Genomic DNA, 23,117 nt, shown 5'->3' on the forward strand with positions numbered 1-23,117 from the left:
GGAAAGGGATGGAAGAGTGGGGTGCTACCAGATTCAGGGAGCAGGGAGCTCCTCCCTGCCTGGGTGTGTCTACCCCAAGCAGGCAGGCGCAGGTGCGCCGGTCGGGGGTGGTGGTGGTGGTGGTGGTGGTGGTGGTGGTGGTGGTGGTGGTGTCGGGTGAGTGATGTTTTGGGCAGGAGTTGGGTAAGGGCAGAGACTCACCTAGTTCCTGGGTCGGTCGGCGGAAAGGGCTAAAACTTTGTTTTTGATTTTCATTTTTTTCTTGAGACACACACACACACACACACACACACACACACACACACACACACACACACACAGAGCACGCGAAAGCATGGAGTCAGGTGGGTTCAGAAGTAGGGAGGATCTGTGAGAAGGTGGGGAGGGGAAGTATGATCAAAATATATTGTATGAAAATTTTTAATTAAAATGAAAACTTCTTACTTTTATATATGCAATAATGTAACAATGCACAGATAAATGGCAGGATGAATATACTGCATTGAGAATGAAAGACATTGATATCAAAGATATGTGGAGACTGATTCTGGTGTAGATGTCCAAAAACTGGTTTATGGGTAGGTGATTCATAGATACACTGCAAGAAAACTGGGTGACTTGTTGGGATAGTAAGCAGCAGGACAGTGTCACTGGGCATGGATGGCTTTATATTTGTATACTGTAGTGGTACTGAATCGTGGTCCTAAAGGTACCAGGCTCTAACTCCTTGGTCATATTAGGAAAATGTTTTAAGTGTGAGGTAACACAGGCTCTGAAAGACAAATATCATATGTTTTCTCTCATGCATGTAGCCTAGCTTCAATTTTTAATATATTTATATTTAATGTAGGTTTATGTATTGTGGCAGGAAACTAGGAATTGGTCAGTGATAGAAAGAAGAGGCTTTAAAGGGGGAGGGATGGTAATACAGGGAGGGTAATAGAACACATAAGATTTGAAAGTGGAAGAAGTAATACTGGAGGTAGAAGGGTTTAAGCAGCAATGGAGAATTGAGAGGTAGGGGAGAAGATGAGGTGAGGTGAGGGTCACCCAAAACTAAGTGTGCATGAAAATGGCTGCAGAAACCTGCTACTTTATAAATGAATGGAAAAATTATAATTAAAGAGAAAAAGGAATCAACCAAGACTACCTGGATGGTCACTGAATGCCATTGCAAACTTCCTCAAAGGGGACATAGGGAGATTTGACACACATAGAGGAGATAGTAAAATGAAGATATAGGAAGATATTGGTGCAATGCAGTCATAAACCAGGGAATGATTGTGGCTACCGAAACCTGAAAGAGGCAAGTAATGGAATGTTTCCTAGAGTCTGTAGGTGTTTATAACTAAATTTCCTAACCTAGTCTTCTAATTTCAAGGACAACCCAGGAAGTTAAAATAAAGGTCTTGTTATGATTTTGATATTTCAAATAGGTTATAGCCTGATTTTTAGGCACCCTGGGCCAGAAATTTCAAACTCTAGACAAGATTTGGTGTTAGGGTATGGGTTGAATCCCAGGTCAACTTGTTCTAAAGCAAGAAATTAGCAATTGCAAGAACAGTTAATGGCAGCTCTTTGCCTGCTTGCTCTTGCCTCACTGGCAAGTCCATTTCCTATGCTGGCATGCAGCCCATTTCTCCAGGATTCTAGCATATACTGAAGACTAGATGAGATAGATATCCAGCCCCGTGGACTGAACAACTGCCAGGCTTTTGAAGTTTCTGTTCAATGGCAGCGATAGTTGGTCTGGTTGGACCCTATATGCAAAAGCAGGACTGTCAAAGGGAGTGATGACCAGTGGTCTGTGCTCAGGCTGGATGTTCATGCTCATGGCTCAGGACATCGACCGAGAACATTGTGCCAGCCCCTTATATCACCTGTTATATCTGTGAAGGATACCTGATCAAGCCAACAACAGTGACAGAATGCCTCCATACATTCTGTTAAACCTGTATTGTCCAGCACTTTGAAGACAGTAATGATTGTCCAAGGTGTGGCAACCAAGTTCATGAAACAAATCCATTAGAAATGTTGAGGTTGGATAATACACTGGAGGAGATTATATTTAAGCTGGTACCTGGACTATGAGAACAAGAACTTCAGCATGAGTTGGAATTTTGGAAGAAAAATAAACCTCAAGAAAATGGACAAGATGACATTTCAAAGGCTGACAAATCTAAAGCCGATGAAGAAGGTGATGAAAACCAAGATGATGAGGACTACCATAGAAGTGACCCACAAATTGCTCTCTGTCTAGATTGCTTATGAAATAATGGGCAGTCAGGGGATAATGTAGTAAAGGGTCTCATGAAGAAATTCATTCGATGCTCTACACGAGTTACTGTAGGAACTATTAAAAAGTTTCTAAGCTTAAAACTAAAACTTCCAAGTTCTTATGAATTGGATGTGCTGTGCAATGGTGAAATTATGGGGAAGGATCATACTGTGGAATTCATCTATATGGCAAGATGGAGACTAAGAGGAGAAAATTCATACCCCATGGTATTGCAGTATTGACCAAGAATTGATTTTGGGTAGGCCAAGGGGCCCAGACTACACTGAACGAAGCCTGCACTATTTCTTTACTCGTCGGCAGATTGCACAGTGTGTGGACAGGAGAGACACAATCTGATTTTCAGCATGCACATAAGGCCATCGTCTGTCTCTTAGTTGTCAATTTTCTTCATGTTGTTTCTATTAGGAGCAATCCAAGTGCCCTTCTGCTACTGACCATCTACATAAGATTCTCATTTTGTCTCACAGTGTGCAAAGCACGGCTGAAATCACTTAGGTGTGCAGCCATGACTCTGCTTTCTCAATATTTTGCTTGCATGTTGCAAGATTGTTCTAATGTTAATTACACTAGCGAAGTGGCTCAATCCTTGTGGTGGTGTGGTTTTCACATACTACTGTTATTCTTGTTATAATAGAGTACTGTACAAGAACCTAGTATAATTATATCTTGAACTTATTTTATATAAGAGTATATGTAGAAAAGTGGTTTCTGAGCCACTGTTCTATTCTTGGTAAACTTTTATGTAAAAAAGAATAAACAGCCAAACAAAACAAAACAAGCAAACAAAAAGAACAGTTAATGGCATGGGTAGGTTGGGGGTGGGGGAGCAAGGATGGGGGTGAGGGGAGGGAGAGGGAGAAGGGGCTTACATGTGAAACAAGCTTGTTCCCTAACTTGAACTAATAATAAAAAAGAACAGTTAATGGCAATGGCTTCTTAGAGGAGATAAAGATGAAGGAGCAGTAATAAGGGGAGGAGCCAAGCATGATGTTTCTAGCCCTCCAGGATTCACGTCAATTTTGTTTAGAATCATTCTTTTAGGTTTCATACTAATACTCAATTTTAAATGGTTATGTTTTGCCAGCATGGAGGACCTTTGTAGTGTTAAAAGGCGTCTTCGAGAAATTATATAAAATTCATACTTTTCTAGTTATATATTTATGTGTATATTTTATAAAGCATATATCCATGTTCATTGCTTTCCATATAAAGAAAGCATTCATTGTATCTCAGAAGCTTCTGAAATGCCCCTTCTCATTAATAACTGAATTCCCTCCCTAACAGATACAGCTACCATCCTGCTTTTGCATAGTAATCATAGTCTTCATTATTGATTATTTCAGTGCATTTTATTTTAATTATTTTGCAGTGATGGAAATTAACAGAGTTTCATGCATCTTAAACAAGTGGTCTACCATCAAGTACACCTCCAGCCCTCTTTGCAGTTCTATTAACTGGTTTAGCATCCCTAAAGAATGGTAGTTTTGACTACTTGGAACTTTATTTTAATAATATAGTCATACTGTTTGTATTGGTTGCACTTTCTCTGCTCAACATTGTATTTCTGTTTCTATGACTCATTTATACTGTTATACCATTCTAATACAGGAGTTTTCATTGCCATGCAACATTTCATTGTATGATAATGCCATAGTTTATCCTTTCTATTGTTGAGACTATTTCTAGTTTGGGGCAATTATAACCATTGAACATTTTTATGTGTGTCCATGTACATCTGTTTCCCTGTGTGTATTCCTGATTAAAGAAACATATTTTTTTCTGCATGTTGGCAGATTATGCCGGATTATTTTGCAAAATGGTGATTGAGTCATTTTATACTTCAGCATCAGCATGTGAGAGTTCCTGATTCTCTCAGTCCTTGTAACACTCCGTATTGGAGGGCTTTGATTGTTTTGCCAAAATGATGTCATATCTCATTGAGACTTTAATATCTACTTTTTGAATTACTAATGACTGTAAGCCCTTTAAAATATATATTGAAGTATTATATATGTGAAATATATTCTTTGGTTATTCAATCTGCCTTTTATTAACCACAGTGCTTGAGATTAAGCCCAGGGCCACATGCATGCTAGGTAAGTGCTCTATCACTGAGAAGTATAATCAGTTCACAATTCCTCCTTTAAAAGTTGTTACTTAAATCCACCTTGTATTGTTTTATGTGTTGCTTCCTTATTGATCCGTGGGAGTTCCATTTCTGTATGGCACAATAACACTTGCAGATTTCCTTTCTTACTGTTGAAATTATATCTCAGATGAACAGGAGGTCTTTATTTGAATGCAGTCAAGTTATCTGATGATATCTTTTCCTAGTTACCAAAGTAGTACATGTTCATTACAGAAATTTTAGAAACACAGAAGAATGAACAGCACATGATTCAGCCCCCAAGGATCATTATGGCTAGCATGCTGTATGAATATTCTTTAATGATATTTATCCCATGACATTTCCTTTATGAAAGAAAATTAATAGTCACACACACAAGTATTTACTGATGCAGAGATGCACACACGCACCATTAGGAGGCATATAGCTTGTTAAGTCAGAAATAGACAAGATTGTAAGTATATATAGATTCTGATATAGAAGTCAAAGGAGAAGTGCTTGCTTCTACCTGGATGGGTTAGGAAAGACACTATCCTGGAGATTCTATAAGATGAGCAGTGGGGAAGAAGTGAGAGTATACAGTCAAGGGCTCTTAAGACATGATATAATTTCACATGGTATGATGCGGTTAGAATGTGATTACTGGGGTTTCAGGGGTGAGTACAAAGAAAGAAGAGATGACACTGGGACAAGCCCTACGTGGCAGTTGGAGCCTGGCCTGTCTTCCTTAACTGCTTTCTCTGCCTTCCTCCAGCCATGTTTGGTTTGACGGTATCCTCTCATAGCAATACCATCAGTAAGAGCACTGGAAGGAACTCTTTGGAAAGTACAAACAAAACCGAACAATTTGAAAGTGTTTCTTAGAGTTATTTTGTCCCCTTAATACGTGACTGAAAATATACTTAACTTTAAGGTGTGATCAAGAAGAAATTACAGGACCTGACAGGAGAAATGGATTGTGATGAGCCTTTGGGAGAAGCTTTGGAGAACATAAGGTGGGGCTGTGTTTCTGAGACTAGGGTTGGCATGGATGGCAAAGGCATAGACTTCAGAGACAGATCAATCTAGAAATCCATATTGAATCATAGCTCTGTCATTTCTTAGCTTTGTGGGCATGGACAAGTCATGTCATCTTTCTGAGTCATAGTTTCTCCCTTTGTCACAAAGGGTGACAAATTTTACTAATTAAGTTATTGTCATGATTCCATGCAATAATTAAATATACAACTTAGAAGAATGTTCAATATTTATTTATACTATATAGTTTCTCTGCTACCATTGCCTACCTAAAACAAGAAACAGAAAGTAAAAGAAAAATGAATCTCCCTCCAATCATAGAACTCATCAATTTCTGGAATGTATTATATGTAATTCTTTTATTCCTTAAGAAACTAAGTTGAAATAGAGTATAGCTATTTTTCTTTTGGATTACTTTCAAATTAAACTTTAAAAAGTATTTATTTACTTTATGTGCATGGCCATGCTGATTACATGTCTGTGTACCAATTGCAAGCCTGGTACCCACTGAGGTCAGAAGAGGGCATTGTATCCCCTAGAACTGGAGTTATAGATGATTGTGAGCCACTGTGTGGGCGCTAGGAATTGAACCAAGGACCTCTGCAAGAACATCCATTACTCTTAACTGCTTAGTCATCTCTCCAGCCGCCCTCAGATGAAGTTTTTGTTTTCAACATAATGCACCCACATAGTTTATAAAAGAAAGACTACTAAAAGGTTTATAATGAAAAAAGAAAAAAATCTGCATACTTTATCTTTTTCTCTCCAGGGGTGATCACTTCCAACAATTACAGCTATTTCTGATGTCCTGTACTTATAATTTAAAAAAAGATTTTTCTGGAAGAGAAAGAGTCAGTTTTCTTTAAGAGTGTGAACCCTGGTAGATTGACTACACTTCAGAGGGTGGCCCCATATTCAAAAGTATTTGGGCAACACAAATTATACTCCATAGGATAAAAAAAACCCAAAAGACTTGAATTCAGGTGATTGGGGAAGGTGAGGATGGATTGGGAGGAGTTTGGAGATGGAGGTGAATATGATCAAAATACACTATGAAATTCTTAAGGAATTAATAAAATACTATTAAAAATAACAACATGTGCCAGGCAGTGGTGACATACGCCTTTAATATCAGCACTCAGGAAACAGAGACAAACAGATCTCTCTGAGTACAAAGCCAGCTTGGTCTACAGAGCAAGTTCCAGGATAGCTAGGGATGTACAGAGAAACTCTGTCTCAAAAAAAAAAAAAAACCCTCAACCAACCAAGCAAACAAACAAACAAGAAACAAACAAAAAATAAAATGAAATTTCTAAGACAAAGATTTTTTAAAAAATTCATTGCTTTGTATATGTCTATACATGTCTGTCTTGCTATGGTAAATGAGAATTTTGCCCTTTCATTCACATAAGCATATATATATATATTATATATATATATATATATATCCTATACACGCAACCTTCCATAATTTGCATATAATTTTGTTACTATTTTCATAACTCAGGAGTATTTACATTATTATGATTATTTCAACATTGTTTACCACTAAGCCAAATTATGTCTGTTGCTGTCTTTCTTTATATGGCTGGTTGTTTCTCTTAAAGTTACAATTGATCAGTTTTGTCACCTTCAAACTTTATTTATTTACTTATTGGTTTTTAGAGACAGTGCTTCTCTGTGAAACTTTATTTTTTCTATATGCTCTATTAGATCTGCTATATATCTATATAAGTATATATAATTATATTCTAAACAGAAAAAATGGCTATTGCTACTCCTGCTGTGGATTTTCCTCCTGCAGGCCATCATCTTGTTCTGTTGGTGAATTTTTAGGTCCCTTGTACAGTTGATCAGAGTGTCCTCCTACTGTGTTCTACCTATTGTCTCATAGATTCTCTTTTTCTTTTAGTTTCTTTTTGTTAGAAAATATTTCTAAGAAACATTTCCCTGTAAATTTCCAAGAAAAGGAACATGAGCAATGAAGTGACCGAAAAGACATAATTCTAAATACATAGTTGATTTTTAATTTTGCTGCATTCAGAGTTCTCTTTCAAACTGTTAATTGAAAAATAATTTTCCCCTTTGCATTTTGAAGACACTACTTCATGGTCTTCCAGAATCTCTTGTTATAAAAGGTTATGCAATTCTGACCCCAATCCTTTTAGAATCTTGTCTTTTTCTTGTTGTTTTGAATTTTCATATAATGCTTCCTACACTTGACTGACCCTGGGTCTTCATATCTATCTCTTCTGAACCAAGCCCTAAGTGTATAGAGTGATTTAAGCAAATGCACTCTGGGCAGAAATAGCTTGGCACTACATTTCCACTTTACTCTCTGGATAGTCCTTCACAGTTTAGTCTTTGAGTTTAGCTATTTGATGCTTTTAAGGTGATTAAAACAATTTTATCTCGTTGTAAAAATTCTTTTTCTAAATGATGCCTTGATCTGCATCACTAAAAACTAATATTTGTGTTCTCTTTGAGTATAGCATATTGGCTAGTATATTCAGTAAATATATATGTAATTTTCAAAACATTACTATATATAATTCTTTAAATCTTGTTAAGTTTTATGAATCCAATTTCTTCCCAGTTCCCTTTCCCATGTTTTCAAAGAAACTCTTGTCTAATAGGCACTTTAACTTCACTGACTTGTAGTAACACCTTCTTTACTACTGGCTTCTAACCATTGTTTTTTTTTTAACTTAATGCAAATTAATTTATGTGCAGATAATTTTATACATTAACTTGCCTGAGGTAAGGGATGCCCAGATAGCTGGCAAAACATTATAGCTTAGTGTGCCTGTGAAGGTACATCCTAAACAGATTAGCACTTGAGTCAGTAGATCCAGTAAAGAAGGTCTTGCGTCACTAGTATGCATGTGTAACATCCAATTTGATGGGGGCCCAGACAGATAGAAGAAAAAGGCAGAGGAATGGGAAATGGTCGTTTTCTTCTTGTAGTGGATCATTTGTCTTGATCTACGTTTGGATGTTAAAGTTCCCAGTCCTCATTCTTTCAGACTGTGGTACTTTTACCATGATTCCTTTCCTCTCCCTTGTTTCTGAGGCTTCAGAATAGGATGGAATTCTATCACCAGTACTCCTTGTTATTCAGCATGCAGATAGTATGTCAGGGAACTGCTCAAATTCCAAAACCACATGAAGCAATCCCTGTAAGTCTTACCTTAGATATCTCCACAATACTATTAGTGCTATTTCTCTGTGGATGCCTAATCCAATTATTGGATTACTTGGTGGTGGGTCAGAAAACAACGAGCCTGTTCTTAAGAAGAAATAATATATAAACCAGGTTGAATTTAAATGACACAGAAAGCAAGATTGGAGCTGAGAAAGTGGTGGTCTTGATAGTAGCAAGATAGTAGCATGACTTCTAAGTCATGTAGCAAAAAGGGCTAAACATTCACAGCAAGATTAGATGGTAGGCTTGGGGAGAAGAACACAGACTGCACCTGTGAATGTGAATGAATGAATGTTAATCTGGTGCTTCTTAGGTGCCACATCTATGCTACAGTTACTCCATAGGCTACTTCTTTTTAATGAGGTGCTAGAGGGAAAGGAAACTGAAGACACCAACATTTCCTATTTCCTAATGTGATATTGCTGGTGATAGCTGAGTTCCTTTAATGCTTAGGCCTAAACTGCTTTCAATAGTTAGGGTTCAGGGGAGTCACATGTAAAACCACCACATCTGACTTTTGGTGATAACAGTCACATCTCAGTTCATAAATGGATCAAAGAAGAATTCAAGAAGTAACCTCTGTTAAGCACCCCTTTGAAGCTGTTGATAAGTACCAGAATGTGTTCATTGGAATTTCATAGTCTGGGCCAGTGCATAACCTCTATGAAGCCTTATAAAATGGTTAAAATGCCACATGTGAGCAGTGGGGAGAACTGGATCATCCTCAGACTGGATAATTATCACCCATATTATTGTCAGTATGTAGGATTCAGTTTCCTTATGACAAAAGGGGGGAGTCAGGGTTTATAGGCCATTTCCCCTTGGAATTCCCATAGCAGAAAACACCTGCAATGTAACTTAGTGTAATTCCTTGTTCTGGCACCAGGCAGGATTTGCACCACAGACTCTGAGTGAAAGAAATGACAAATGAAGAGCTAAGTATTTGTTAGTTCAACTTGCCTTTTAGCAATTCTCAGCTTTCAAAGGCTAAAGACTTCAACTGTTACAGCACTGCTTGGAGGTAAAGAGCTGCCTCTCAGAATACACACTGCAAACAACAGGACTGACTTTGCCTCTTTAAAAACACTACAGCTGCACGGCAGTGGTGGCGCAGAGGCAGAGGCAGGCAGATCTCTGTGAGTTCGAGGCCAGCCTGGTCTACAGAGCAAGTTCCAGGACAGGCTCCAAAGCTACACAGAGAAACCCTGTCTCAAAACAAAATAAAACAAAACAAAACACACACACAAAAAACCAAAAATTAAAAAACAAAAACAAAAACAAAAAACCACTACAGCTAAACCCGGGGCAACACTTCCTTCTCACTGTTTTTGTTCATTGGCAATTTTCCCCTTGAAATGCTATCATCTAATTCTCCCCATGATTTTCTCAGCCGTGTGTTGAACTGCTAAATACTGCTTCAGCTAATGCTATCATTCAACACAGAATGATCTCAATGCAGTCTCCAGAGACTGGAAAAAAACTCAACTTTACTCCGACCTCTGAAGCAAACAGTGCCAATGATTTTGCCTACGACAGTTTTAGGTAAAGCCAGAAATCATACAGTAAACTCCCAGAAACTCATTGTTGGCATATATTTTGTCTTGCCAGAACTCTTTTTTCCTTCCATGGGCAATAATAGTAGTATTCTTTTGATTTGTGATCAGATAGGTTTTTTTTTTTTTTTGCATTGCCAAACACAATTCTTGGAGCTTCATATACATCCACTTAAAAAGTACAGCACGCTGTGAAGGAAGCAATAATAATTTCATGGGAAGAACCTGTGACATAGACATTTTTAATTGCTATCAGTTAGTGTTCCATCAACCAGGTCTAATCTGGCTTCAGGGTCTATGAATTCCCAACTTTAACTTGAAACTTTGGTGTCCCTTTGAAATAATCCCCCCAGGAATATTGCAGGCTGAGATCATTACTGAAATAATTGACTCTCTTGGGAGTTTCCTTATGGGGGAACTGGTCCTGCAGTTCATGACTGTGGAACTGGCAAAGGAGAATATTTTCCTGTTACAATGTTTCCTTTGAGGAGGACCAAAAACCAAACCGTGTTAATCAGTTGTGGTTCAAATGAGGAAGGGAATACACAACAACAACAACAAAAAACTGTAGCCAAATTAAGAGTATTTTTTAAACTATTTGACTCTTGCTTGGAGATTAATTTCATTATTTGGAAAAATAATGACTTAATACCTGTTAAATGCAAGGCATACTTATACCATTAGTGATATTGGTGAGCAAAATAGGTAACACCCTCACCCTCACAGTGTTTTCCTTCTAACAGGAATATAGGAGAATCATAGCACACTCAAAATAAAGACATGAAAGTATATAGCATATTAAGTGGTTATAAATGAGGCTTCAGTAGCTTCTTCTTTAATACTTGCTTCAAACTGACTTTGTCTTTGCCCTTTGGAACTCCTAAATAGTCAAATACATATTTCAGGCTCATTTCTGGGATCCTTGACTATGTGATCAATTATGTTACCATTTAGTATAGTGACCATAACAGTAAAATAAAATAGGCACACTATTTGGACTTATTCTTAATATTTAGCTTCTCTGGCAACTTAAAAAAATACAATTAGCTCCTTAAATTTGGTGCAGTATCAGTGTCCTGGTGGTTCTCTAACATATCTTCCCAAACTGGATGGCCCAAATTGGCAGAAATATGTTGTCTTACAGTTGTGTAAATTAGAATTCCAAAATTATGTTGTCAGAATTAATTCTAAGTACTATGAGGAAGAATCAGCCCCATGGCTGTTTCCTAGCTCCTGGCTTCCAGGCTGTAAGTCTTGGCTTGTAGAGAAACTTCCTTGCATCTTTAGATCATCTTTTCTCTATTGGTGTTTATCTCTGTGTTCAAATTTTCGTTTTTAAAAATTAACCACTTATAATGAACTAAGAATCATCATAATGGCCTCATCTTCACTTCGTCATCTGCAAAGACCCTATTTCCAAATAAACTCATGTAATGGGTCCTGGGAGTTAGGACTTTAACATATTTTTGAGGTGGGTTAAAGTTGACTCACAGCAGATGTTGATATATTTGAATTGTATCCTCAGTTAAAATATATGTTTAAAATCTCAAAATTAAGATGGTTAGAGAAGCTTCATCCTGCAACAGGTGGGAACAAACACAGAGACACACAACCAGAGATTGCACCACACACACAGAGATACCTTGGAACACACAGTTCTAAATGGGATGTCATTCCCCTTAGATCACAGGGAACCCTTCAGAAGAGAAGGCAGAAAGAGTTAAGTGTCAGAGGGGATGGAGGACACTAGGAGAATAAGGCCCTCTGAATCAACATGATCAAAGTTCAAGTGAACTCACAGAGACTGAAATAGCAAGCACAGGGCCTACGTGGGTCTGCACCAGGTCCTCTGTATATATTATAGTGTTGTGGAATATTTGTTTAACTATGCAAAGATGTGTTGCATTTAACGATGTAAAATGTGTTGCAGTTTTACCTTTGCCTGTTTAAGGCACCTGATTGGTCTAATAAAAAATCTGAATGGCCAATAATGAGGGAGGAGGTATAGGCAGAACTTCTGGGCAGGGAGAATAAGTAGGCGGAGGAATTTAGGCTTGAGATAGAAAGGAGAAATGAAAGGAAATGGCAGGAAGATGTCAGGGGTTAGCTAGCCACACACGGAGGAAGCAGGAAAGTGGGACATACAGAATGAAATGAAAGGTTAAAAAACCCTGAGTTAAAACATAGATGGATAGAAATAGGTTAAGTTAAAAGAGCTAGTGGGACAAGCCTAAGCTAAGGCCAAGCATTAATAATTAATAAGTCTCCGTGTCTTTATTTGGGAGCTGGTTAGAGACCTAAAGAAAATTCCAATTACATTATAGGTTTAAGTTTAGTATTTTTATGAGACTCCTGAGTGTGTCAATGAGTGCATCTCTGATTCTTGTGCCTGCTCTTGAGGCTTTTTCCCATTGTCCAACTTCATTGTGAATATTTTGTCTTCATCTTGTTATATTTTATTTTGTCATGTTTTGTTGTTATCTCTTAGAAGCCTGATCTTTTCTAATGAGAGACGAAAAGGAAGTGGATCTGGATGAGAGGGTGGTTGAGAAGAACTGGGAGGAATAGAGGAAGGGGAAGCTGTAATCAGGATATATTGTATGAGAAAAGAATATATTTTTAATAAAATATATTACTATTTTATTATTAATTATTAATAATTAATATATAATAAATATAAAATATATTTAATAAAAAGGGAAAAAGAAAAAAAAACATAAAAGAGTAAGATGCTACAGTAATTACTGATAAATTTAAGTGTCTCATTTCTCTAGTATAAGCCAATTATTAAAATCTTTCAGATATACCATTCTTGGTCATATATCCAAAGGACCCTAATTTCTACTACAGAGACATGTTCATAGCTGCTCTATTCACAGAAACTAGTGGAACAGCTAAGGAGTCCATCAGATGATGAACGGATAGTGAAAATATGGCATCTAGACACACTAAAATTTTATTCAGTTATAAAGAAAAATTAAAATTATGAAATTTGTAGATAAACGGATGGAGCTGGAAAACATAATACTGAGTGAAGTAACTCAGACCAAGAAAGATCAAGTCTTTTGTAATTACTTAGTAATCATCATTAGCCTTAGGTAGTTAGCCAGGTTTCTGGGACCAGGTATATTTTCCTCCTGTTGAGTGGGGCCTTAAGTCGAATCAGACAGCTGTTGGTTACCATATGAATACCACTATTGCACCATTAGGAATATCTTGCCATGCTGTTCATGGTTGTTGTTCACAGGTATCAGAGCTGGATAAGACTATTGATTACTTCCCCTCACTTAGCAGCTTGCATAGTACTTTCTGGTACTATCAAAATTAGACCACAGGAAACTGGCTTTCAGAATAGAACAGCTAAAATCACTGAGTTCTGTGTCCTAAGTGTTTGTTTGGTATCTTCAGCAATAGGGACTTACCTTCAATCTCTGATTGGTAACCAAGGGCAACAGCAATAGCCAATATTGTTTTAGGAGTTATGTAGCAAGCTTTGTTTGGGCCATCACCAACCAGCTCCCAAATAAAGACATGGAGACTTATTATTAGGTATGAATGCTCAGCCCTAGCTTAGGCTTGTTCCACTAACTCTTATAACTTCTTTTTACTTATAACTTATTTTAACCTGGCCTACTCAGTGGATTGAATCAATAGTCTTAGTTCTTTAATGTTTAATTTTTGAGTTGGCAATAAATTTGTTTAGGTAAACAGGAAGTAAATGGGTTTAATATTCTACAATAGCATGGAATTATTTTGACTAGAAGGCAATTAAGAATCAACAGTTGGAGAGAAAACTGTATTCAGAATATATTGTATGAAAAATTTATTTCTAATAAAGAAAAAAAAAGAATCAACAGTTGTAGGCAAAGTTTTTTGCTCTTCCCTGAGCTGACTAAAATTTTGGATCAAATTTTTTCTCTGTGAGGGTGTTGTAAAATCCAGCTACCTTCCTATATCTCACTTTTTCAATGGTGTTTCTTTCTCTTTTTTTTGCAGCAGATGGAGGCTATTACAGAGAACCACAACTGATCAAAGTACAGAGAATAAGTGACTGCGGGATATCTATATGACACTTATTGCTGGAGATAGAGAGCCAGTGCTGAGATGAGTCAGTATTAATAAACTTTACTGATTAACCCTTCTCCTTATTTGTTTCCCTCAGATAGTTCCTAGGCATGCTCTCACAATTTACTGGAGACCAATTGCTCTTTTCCTTGTCTTATCTCTTCTCCATAATTTATTGCCTATTATTTAACTGCTATAAGAGCTTCTGCATCAGTTACTTTTTGGGTTTTCACTTATTTTCTATGAAGTTCTTGTGTACTTACAAATGAAAAATTAACAAAATTTGTGTTCTTTTTTTCTTCTTTATCAGTCTATTGTCAGTTTAATTTGTAGTTCCCAACATTGAATAAAATAGGAGAGAGGAAGTTCCCTAGCCTAGAGGTGTTAATGAAAATGATTCAAGAAAATATTCAAAATGTGTTCATATCATTTGTTTTGCTGCCTTTGAATTACACTTCTCAGCATGAGAAGAATGTGTTTCAGGCATCAAGGGCAGAGCCATGTGGAACAGAGTTGGACCTAGTTTATTGCCATGAATAGAGACCTGAACCCAGCTTCTATCAGTGAAACGTGGCTACTCTGTAGATATTGGAGTTAGAAACAACACTGTTGAGTGTCTTTGAATTTATGTAGGTGATTCTTTTGGAGCATTATTGTGGCAATGACTACCTGATAGTATTATTTCTGAAGAACAAGTAAGTTGTGGGATAGAGAGATGGCTAAGTGGACAAAGTGCTAGCTGAACAACTGTGATGACCTGAGTTCAGATCCTAAGAACCTGAATAAAACTCAGGTGTGGTTGATGCATCTGTAACTTCAGGGTTAGAGGGGTGGGCACAGAAAGATCTTGGGGGATTCTCTGGCAAGCCAGCTTAGCCAAAATAAAGAAAACCAGATTCTTTGAGAAGTCTGTCACAAAAAGTAAGATGGAGGCAATAGATGCGGATATCTGATGTCAGTTGCTGGACCCAACAAACATGCACAATTATGTATACAAACAAATTCATCACACACACACACACACACACACACACACACACACACAAGTACCATATAAGAATATTTAACTATCACTGCAATAATCCAACAAACTGGTCTTACCAGATAGACTGCTATAGTTGAACTTCTTGACTTCATCATTTCCAGGCCTCCAAGGTGACCATGAGAAAACTTATCTTTTGGAAAATGAGAATGGTAACGATTTTTAAAGCAACAGTGATTTTTTTTTTACTTTGACTTTTTGTACTATTTCAAATGACACGTCTTTATTAGGGGTTTTACTTTTTCAGGGAGTGATCGTCATCAACTACACATAGGCAGCTATTTTTTCAAAGGATTGATCAAATACACTTGTGAGTGGTTCACAGTGTGCTAGATTCACTGCTTTTTAGACTTCAGGAGCTTTTTGCTCCTCAAGAGCTCATCTTGATTACTTAAGAGTTGTGGTTCTCCACTTTTTCTGTGAAAGAAACTGTTTCTCAGTAGAGTACAAAATAAAAGAAGAAAATGTATCTTATTTCCTTTGATTCTTTAGGATGGGTTTGAACAACAAATTCCAGTCTTGATAAAAGAAGAAAAGATATTTTGTTAATCTATTTCAAATTCATGAGGAGTTGCAGTACTGAATGTTCAATCTCCCAAGCAAAGGAAAAGCTGCATCTGTCACTGGCAGGACATTGAATGGTGCAGATACATGGAGCTTTAGTTTGCCAAATCATTCTGCATAACTGATCATTTTCCAGTGTATTATGTGGAGATGATGAATCTCACTGTTGTATCAACACTTCTGTAATGCTGTTCTAAGACATTTAGACTCATCCAAGCAATATTACACATACCGTATCAATTTTGAAAACTACAGGGAAAACTACTATTTTATAAGCTCTCTTAACAAATGTAGTTTAATTGGAGTCATCCCACCTGGAGGGGAATAATGCTCCCCACTGGAAGGCATAGCCTATCAAACATAAAGTACAGTGCCAGGAAAGGGACATCTTCCTTCAAGTTGTTCATCAGGGAAATCCAAGAAACCCCCACCCCAAATAATAATACACTATTGTTATTGGTCTTGGTGACCTGCCAAAACTTGAGGGTAAGATGATATTGCTGAAGAGACACATTGGTTATCGGAGTTGGAGAAATCAAGCTGAGACTGACCTGAAAGTCTCCCTGATAATGGCTATCTCTCAGAATGGTGGATAGTACTATGTAAGCTGTCCATCAGTTGCACTAATATCTTTGGGATAACCAATACCTGTCTGATTATACTCAGATTTCACTGGATAGGAGAAAGAACATACCTTGGTACTCTTGGTACTGGTAACCAAGAGCCCATAGCTGGAGGGCTCAAAGACCCTAGAGGAAAACCTAGTACTACCATTTTGCTAAATTGATATGGTGTCTGTCTCATAAATACTTATTCTTATATGCAGAGATGAGTGAAGACCTCTCCCTCATCAAAGAAGCTTCTTTTTGCAACATATGAAAGCTATTACTGAGGACCAGAACTGGTCGAAGTGGAGAGAATAAGTAACTGAGGAGTGCCCAGCCCCAAATGGGACATCTGTAACATGGTTCCTATACCCAAGACTGAGAGAACATTATGGAAGGGGGCTACAAAGATTCTAAGAGTCAGAGGACTGGAAGAACTGGAAGTACTGCCAACAAAATACTTTCTTCTGGGCACGACAAGGCTTGTGTGCCCATGGACTCTCAAAGTTATGATTGCTTGCATAAGACCTGCAAGACTACACCAGTCGACATTCTAACATGGATGGAGGAAGGCCTTACAAGGCCTCACACCTAGTTGAATAGCTACAAGCAGTCAACAGTTGATGTAGGATAGTTAAGAGAGTTTTCTTTAGGGGCAAGCCCCTATATAAGTTGCCAAGGCCCACGGGGTCAGCCCTACACCTGTGTATGTGGTGGCACCTGAAATATGTAAATTTACATTAAAGAACTAGGCAAAGGACCTGAATTTCTCAAAATACAGCCTTAATTATTGGTTAAAAAGTTTCAATGTATTTTATTAACAAATTTATTATATAGAATAATGGGTTTCCTTATGACTTTATACATGTACGTAATATATTTTAATCATATTCATCCTCCACACCTTAACCTCTCTTGTTCCCTCCCCTCCACTGCTGCTAATCTTCCCAAACTAGAGCATCCTCTACGTTCATGTCCATTTTTCTTTTTTATTTGGGATTATGTTATAATTACACCATTTCTCTCCTCCTCTCAAACCCTACCATATATCCGTTCTTACTCTTTTTCAAATTCATGGCATCTTTATTCATTTATTATTGTTAAATGGAAACCTGTATATGTATATACAGATGTTTCCAAATATAACTTATTCAGTCTGTATAACATTTTTTGTTGTACTGAATATTTTTATGTCAACTTGACACAAATTAGAGTCATCAGAGAGGAGGGAGCCTCAATTGAGAAAATGCCTCCATAAGATTTGGCTATAGAGCCTAAGACTAATGATCAATGAGAGAGGGCCCAGGCCACTGTGGGTTCTATAAGAAAGCAGGCTGAGCAAGCCTTAAGGAACAAGCCAGTAAGCAGCACCCCTCCAAGGCCTCTGTAACAGCTCCTGCCTACAGGATTCTGCCCCGTGTGAGTTCCTGCCCTCACTACTTTTGATAATGAACTGTTACATGAACTGTGAGTGAAATAAACTCTTTATGCCCCAAGTTGCTTTTGGTCATGGTCTTTTATCAGAGCAGTAGTAACCCTAATTAAGACAAGTTGGTACCCGGATAGTGGGGTATTGCTGTGACAGACCTGCTCATGTTGTTTTTGCAAGGATTGTGGAAGGACTTTAAAACTTTGGGCTGGAAAAGCCATTGAGTGTTAAGGACTCAGTGGCATGTTCTATAGGAGCCTGGAAACTAAGAATGTTGAGAGCGGAGCAGATGATGGAGGCCTGTCTTGTGAAGTTTCAGAGGGAAGTTTATAGACTCTATAGGGGCCATTTGTTATTTTGAATTAAGATTTTGTGGTTTTGATTAGCAGAGACTGAAGAATCAGCTGTGATTAACAAGATATCAGAACTACTAAAGTGAAACCTTTGCTTTCCTGGTATACTCGATGCTGGTCAGCTGGAGCTAAGAAATTAGCAGTGATTAAGAAAGAGACCAGCATCACTGGGGTGAAATTTTCTGGGAAGTGTTTTCTGAGAGTTAGTGCATAGAAGCTGTGTTCCAGACTCAGGCAAGGTTATACCTTGTGCTGACAGCTGAACTTGGTAGTGTAAGAGTCTCCCAGGTGGTACTGGCTTTGAAGGCATGAAGGAGTCATGGAGAGCATCTGAGGTTTGGCACTGTGTGGCAGGGTTGGACTCCCCAAAGAGAGCCTAAGAGGGGCTATCAGTGAAAGTGTATCCAAGTTGCAGCAGAAAACCCTAGCATTTTGGAGATGCTAGTGGCATGAGATGATCTCCAAAGAACAGCAGCAGCAGTGGAGTGGAGCTAGCTGAAGCCTAGAAAACAAGCTGTGTGCACTACAGGGTGAAAAGCTGGAGAAGAGACCCAAGTCCCAGAAGACCACGAATGAATCCCAGACAGCTGAACAGTGAGTTATTTACACTGTTGGAGTTTGGTTTTGCTTAGTTCAGATTATGACTGTACCCTATTTTTCCTTCTTGAAGAAACTATTTAAATTAATATTTATTTTTACAGCTTAAAAACACTTAAAGGCAGCTTAAAGACTTTGAACTTTTGAAAGAGATTTTGGACTTTTAAATAGATTGGATATGTTATGTAATTTTTCTTTTTTTCCTTTAAATTAGAAACAAGCTATGTTTACATGTCAATCTCATTTCCCTCTCCCTCCCCTCCTCCCCTGCCCCCCCACCAACCTCCTATCCCATCCCCTTTCTGCACCCCAGGGAGGGCGAGGCCTTCTATGGGGATCTTCAAAGTCTGTCATATCATTTGAAGCAGGGCCTAGACCCTCCCCAGTGTGTCTAGGCTGAGAGAGTATCCCTCTATGTGGAGTGGGTTCCAAAAGTCCATTCATATACTGGGGATAAATACTGATCCACTACCAGAGGCCAGATAGATTGCCTAGGCCTCCTAACTGACACCCACATTCTGGGGGTCTGGATCAGTCCTATGCTGTTTTCCCAGCTATCAGTCTGGGGTCCATGAGCAACCCCTTGTTCAGGTCAACTGTTTCTGTAGGTCTCTCCAGCCTGGTCTTGATGCCTTTGCTCATCACTCCCCCTTCTCTGCAACTGGATTCCAGGAGTTCAGCTCAGTGTTTATCTGTGGGTGTCTGCTTCTGCTTCAATCAGCTACTGGATAAAGACTCTAGGATGGCATATAAGGTAGTCATCAATCTCATTATCGGAGAAGGGCATTTAAGGTAGCCTCTCCACTATTGCTTAGATTGTTAGTTGGAGTCAACTTTGTAGATCTCTGGACATTTCCCTAGTGCCAGATTTCTCTTTAAACCTATAATGGCTCCCTCTATGATGGTTTCTCTTTTCTTGCTCTCCTCTGTTCTTCCACTGACTAGATCTTTTTGTTCCCTCATGACCTCCTCTCCCCTCCTTTCTCCCCTTCTCTTTTTTCTAACTCCATCTCCCCTCCCCCATGCTCCCCATTAGCTTAGGAGACCTTGTCCCTTTCCCCTTCTCCGGGGGACCATGTATGTCTCTCTTAGGGAGATTGGATAGCTTTTTAAAAAGCTCTCTCTCCCTCTTGATTTTTCAAGACAGGTTTTCTCCGTATTGCTTTGGAGCCTGTCCTAGAACTCACTCTATAGACCAGACTGGCCTTGAACTCACAGAGATCCTCCTGCCTCTGCCTCCTGAGTGCTAGGGTTAAAGGCATGTGCTACCAACTCCTAGCTCTAGATTGGATATTTTTAAGATTCTGAATATTTAAATTTTTTGTTTGTAAGGACTGTGGGACTTCTAAAGTTTTTTATGTTTTATGTTGTGATATCAATATTAATGTTCCATCTTGGGGATAAATGAGAAAGGAAAGGTTGTAATTGAAAAGTGTTTGTGTGTCCAGTTGACAAGGGGTCAGTTGTTCTGGCTAGTTTTATGTCAACTTGACACAAGTTAGAGTCACTAGAGAGGAGGGAGCCTCAATTGAGAAAACACTTCCATAAAATGGGTCTGTAGGCAAGTCTGTAGGGCATTTTCTTAACTAGTTACTGACGGAGGAAGGCCCAGCCCATTTTGGGTGGTGCCATTCCTAGAATGGTGTTCCTGGGTTCTATAAGAAAACAGGCTGACTTTGGAAATCAGTATGGCAGTTCCTCAAGAAAATGGATATCAGTCTACCACAAGATCCAGCAATCCATTCTTAGGCATATACCCAAATGATGCACATTCATACAACAAGAACATCTGTTCAGCCATGTTCATAACAGCATTATTTGTAATAGCCAGAACCTGGAAGCAACCTAAATGCCCCTCAACTGAAGAATGAATGGAGAAAATGTGGTACATTTACACAATGGAATACTACTCAGCAGAGAAAAACAATGGAATCTTGAAATTTGAAAGCAAATGGATGGAACTAGAAGAAACCAACCTGAGTGAGGTAACCCAGTCACAAAAAGACAATCATGGTATGTACTCACTCATATATGGAATTTAGACATAGAGTAAAGGATTACCAGCCTACAATCCACACCACCAGAGAAGCTAGGAAACAAGGAGGACCCTAAGAGAGACATACATGGTCCCCTGGAGAAGAGGAAAGGGACAAGATCTCCTGAGCTAATTGGGAGCATGGGGGAGGGGTGGGGGAATTAGAAGAAAGAGAAGGGGAGAAGAGGAAGGGAGAAGAGGTCATGAGGGAATAGGAAGACTGAGTCAGGGGAAGAATAGAGGAGAGCAAGATAAGAGATACCATAATAGAGGAAGCCATTATAGGTTTAAAGAGAAATCTGGCACTAGGGAAATGTCTGGAGAGCTACAAAGATGACACCAAATGACTATCTAAGCAATAGTGGAGAGGCTACCTTAAAATCCCTTCTCCGATAATGAGATTGATGACTACCTTATATGTCATCCTAGATCCTTCATCCAGTAACTGATGGAAGCAGAAGCAGACACCCACAGCTAAACACTGAGCTGAACTCTTGGAATCCAGTTGCAGAGAGGGAGGAGTGATGAGCAAAGGGGTCCATACTAAGCTGATGAAACCAACAGAAACAGCTGACCTGAACAAGGGGGAGCTTATGGACCTCAGACTGATAGCTGGGAAATCAGCATATGACTGCTCCAGACCCCCTGAATGTGGGTGTCAGTGAGGAGGCCTCAGCAATCTATGGGGCCTCTGGTAGTGGATCAGTATTTATCCCTAGCATAGGAATGGACTTTGGGAGCCCAGTCCACATAGAGGGATACTCTCTCAGCCTGGACACATGGGGGAGGGCCTAGGCCCTGACCTAAATGATATGACAGATTTTGAAGATGTCCCCCATGGAAGGCCTCACCCTCCCTGGGGAGCAGAAAGGGCATGGGAAAGGTAGGGGGTTAGTGGGGGGAGGGGATGAGGGGAGGGAGAGGGAATTGGGATTGACATGTAAAACAAACTTGTTTCTAGTTTAAATAAAAATAAAGAAAATAGGTTGAGCAAGCCATGGAGGGGAAGTAGGTAAGCAGCTCTCCTCTATTAGTGTCTACATCAGCTTCTGCCTCCAGTGTCCTGCCCTCACTGCTTTTGATGATGAATTGTGAGTGAGATAAACCCTTTCTTGTTTTTGGTCATGGTGTTTTATCACAGCAATAGAAGCCCAAACTAAAACATCTGTATATATGTTTTCTGGGCTGACCATTTGGGATTGCATAACCAATTAGAGTGCTCTTCCCTGTGGAAGATTATTTCTCCCATTCTTAGCATTCTTTAGTTACCTGTAGTTCTCTGTGTAGACTTGAGGCCTTGTGGTCTTTTCCTTCCATGTACTTCATGTTGGGGAGACATGATGGGTGTAGTTCCTGTCATTACTACAAAATATAACCTCACAGCAAACTCCCAGATATGCTGGCCTTTACAATTTTCCACCCCTCTCCTGTAATGTTCCCTGAGCTTCAGGTAAGGGGATATGTGTCCATTGAGACTAGGCTCCATAGTTCTACAGTTTGATTGGTTGTGGTCTTCTGTAGTGATCTCTGTCGGTTGCCAAGAGAAATCTCATTGGTGAGGGGAAAAGACTAAACTTATTTGTGGGTATAAGGACAAATGTTTAGATTATTAGAAATTATGCTGGTTTTGTAAAGTGGTTGTAGGTTCTCCTCCAAAATCCATGACGTCACTAGTACTGAGTAATTGGCTAGATTTCCAGTACCAGGCACAGTTTCCCTCTTGTTGAGAAAGTTTTGAGTTAAATTAGAGAGCTGTTGATTACTGCCAATGTATGTGTGCCACTATTGTAACCTTAGGGTCATTGTGCCATGATGGTTATTGAAGTGGTTCATAGTCATCATAGCTGAGTGGGACTGCTGGTTGCCTCCCTCCTCTGGAAGCTTTGGTGGTGCCTTCTGGTACCATAAAAACTAGTCCTCAGGGAAGAGGCATTAAAGTAATTTTCAGCTCAGGGGCTTCTTAGCCCTGTGTCTGAAAGACATAGTATTTTTAGCAATAGGAACTTACTTTCTGCCTCTCGTGGGGGGGTCAACCAAGAGCAAGAGCAATAGCAATAGTCCATATATCTTGGGAATCTCTTGGATAACCCTGTCCAATACCTCAAAAGAGGGCCTGTTGTTGGGAGTTTTGATTTTTGGCTCTTGGAGGGAACATTGTCAGCCCAGATGAGAAAATTATATATATATATTCATAGACTTATGTATATTATAGTTTTTAGGTAAGT

At 38.9% G+C, this 23,117-nt stretch overlaps 1 long non-coding RNA gene and 1 pseudogene across 1 annotated transcript; both read left to right on the forward strand.

Annotated features, from left to right (window-relative positions):
* Positions 1 to 1,029: 1,029 nt before the first annotated feature.
* LOC100758966 lies at positions 1,030 to 2,541 on the forward strand (annotated as a pseudogene).
* A 2,457-nt stretch (positions 2,542 to 4,998) lies between these two features.
* Positions 4,999 to 17,974, forward strand: LOC107980299. The gene is made up of 3 exons (XR_003488185.2): positions 4,999 to 5,422; positions 14,199 to 14,310; positions 16,700 to 17,974. It is a non-coding gene; the product is annotated as an uncharacterized LOC107980299 (long non-coding RNA).
* The last annotated feature ends 5,143 nt before the right edge of the window (positions 17,975 to 23,117 follow it).

The sequence above is a fragment of the Cricetulus griseus genome, chromosome X (assembly GCF_003668045.3).
Source record: "Cricetulus griseus strain 17A/GY chromosome X, alternate assembly CriGri-PICRH-1.0, whole genome shotgun sequence".
NCBI lineage: Eukaryota > Metazoa > Chordata > Mammalia > Rodentia > Cricetidae > Cricetulus > Cricetulus griseus.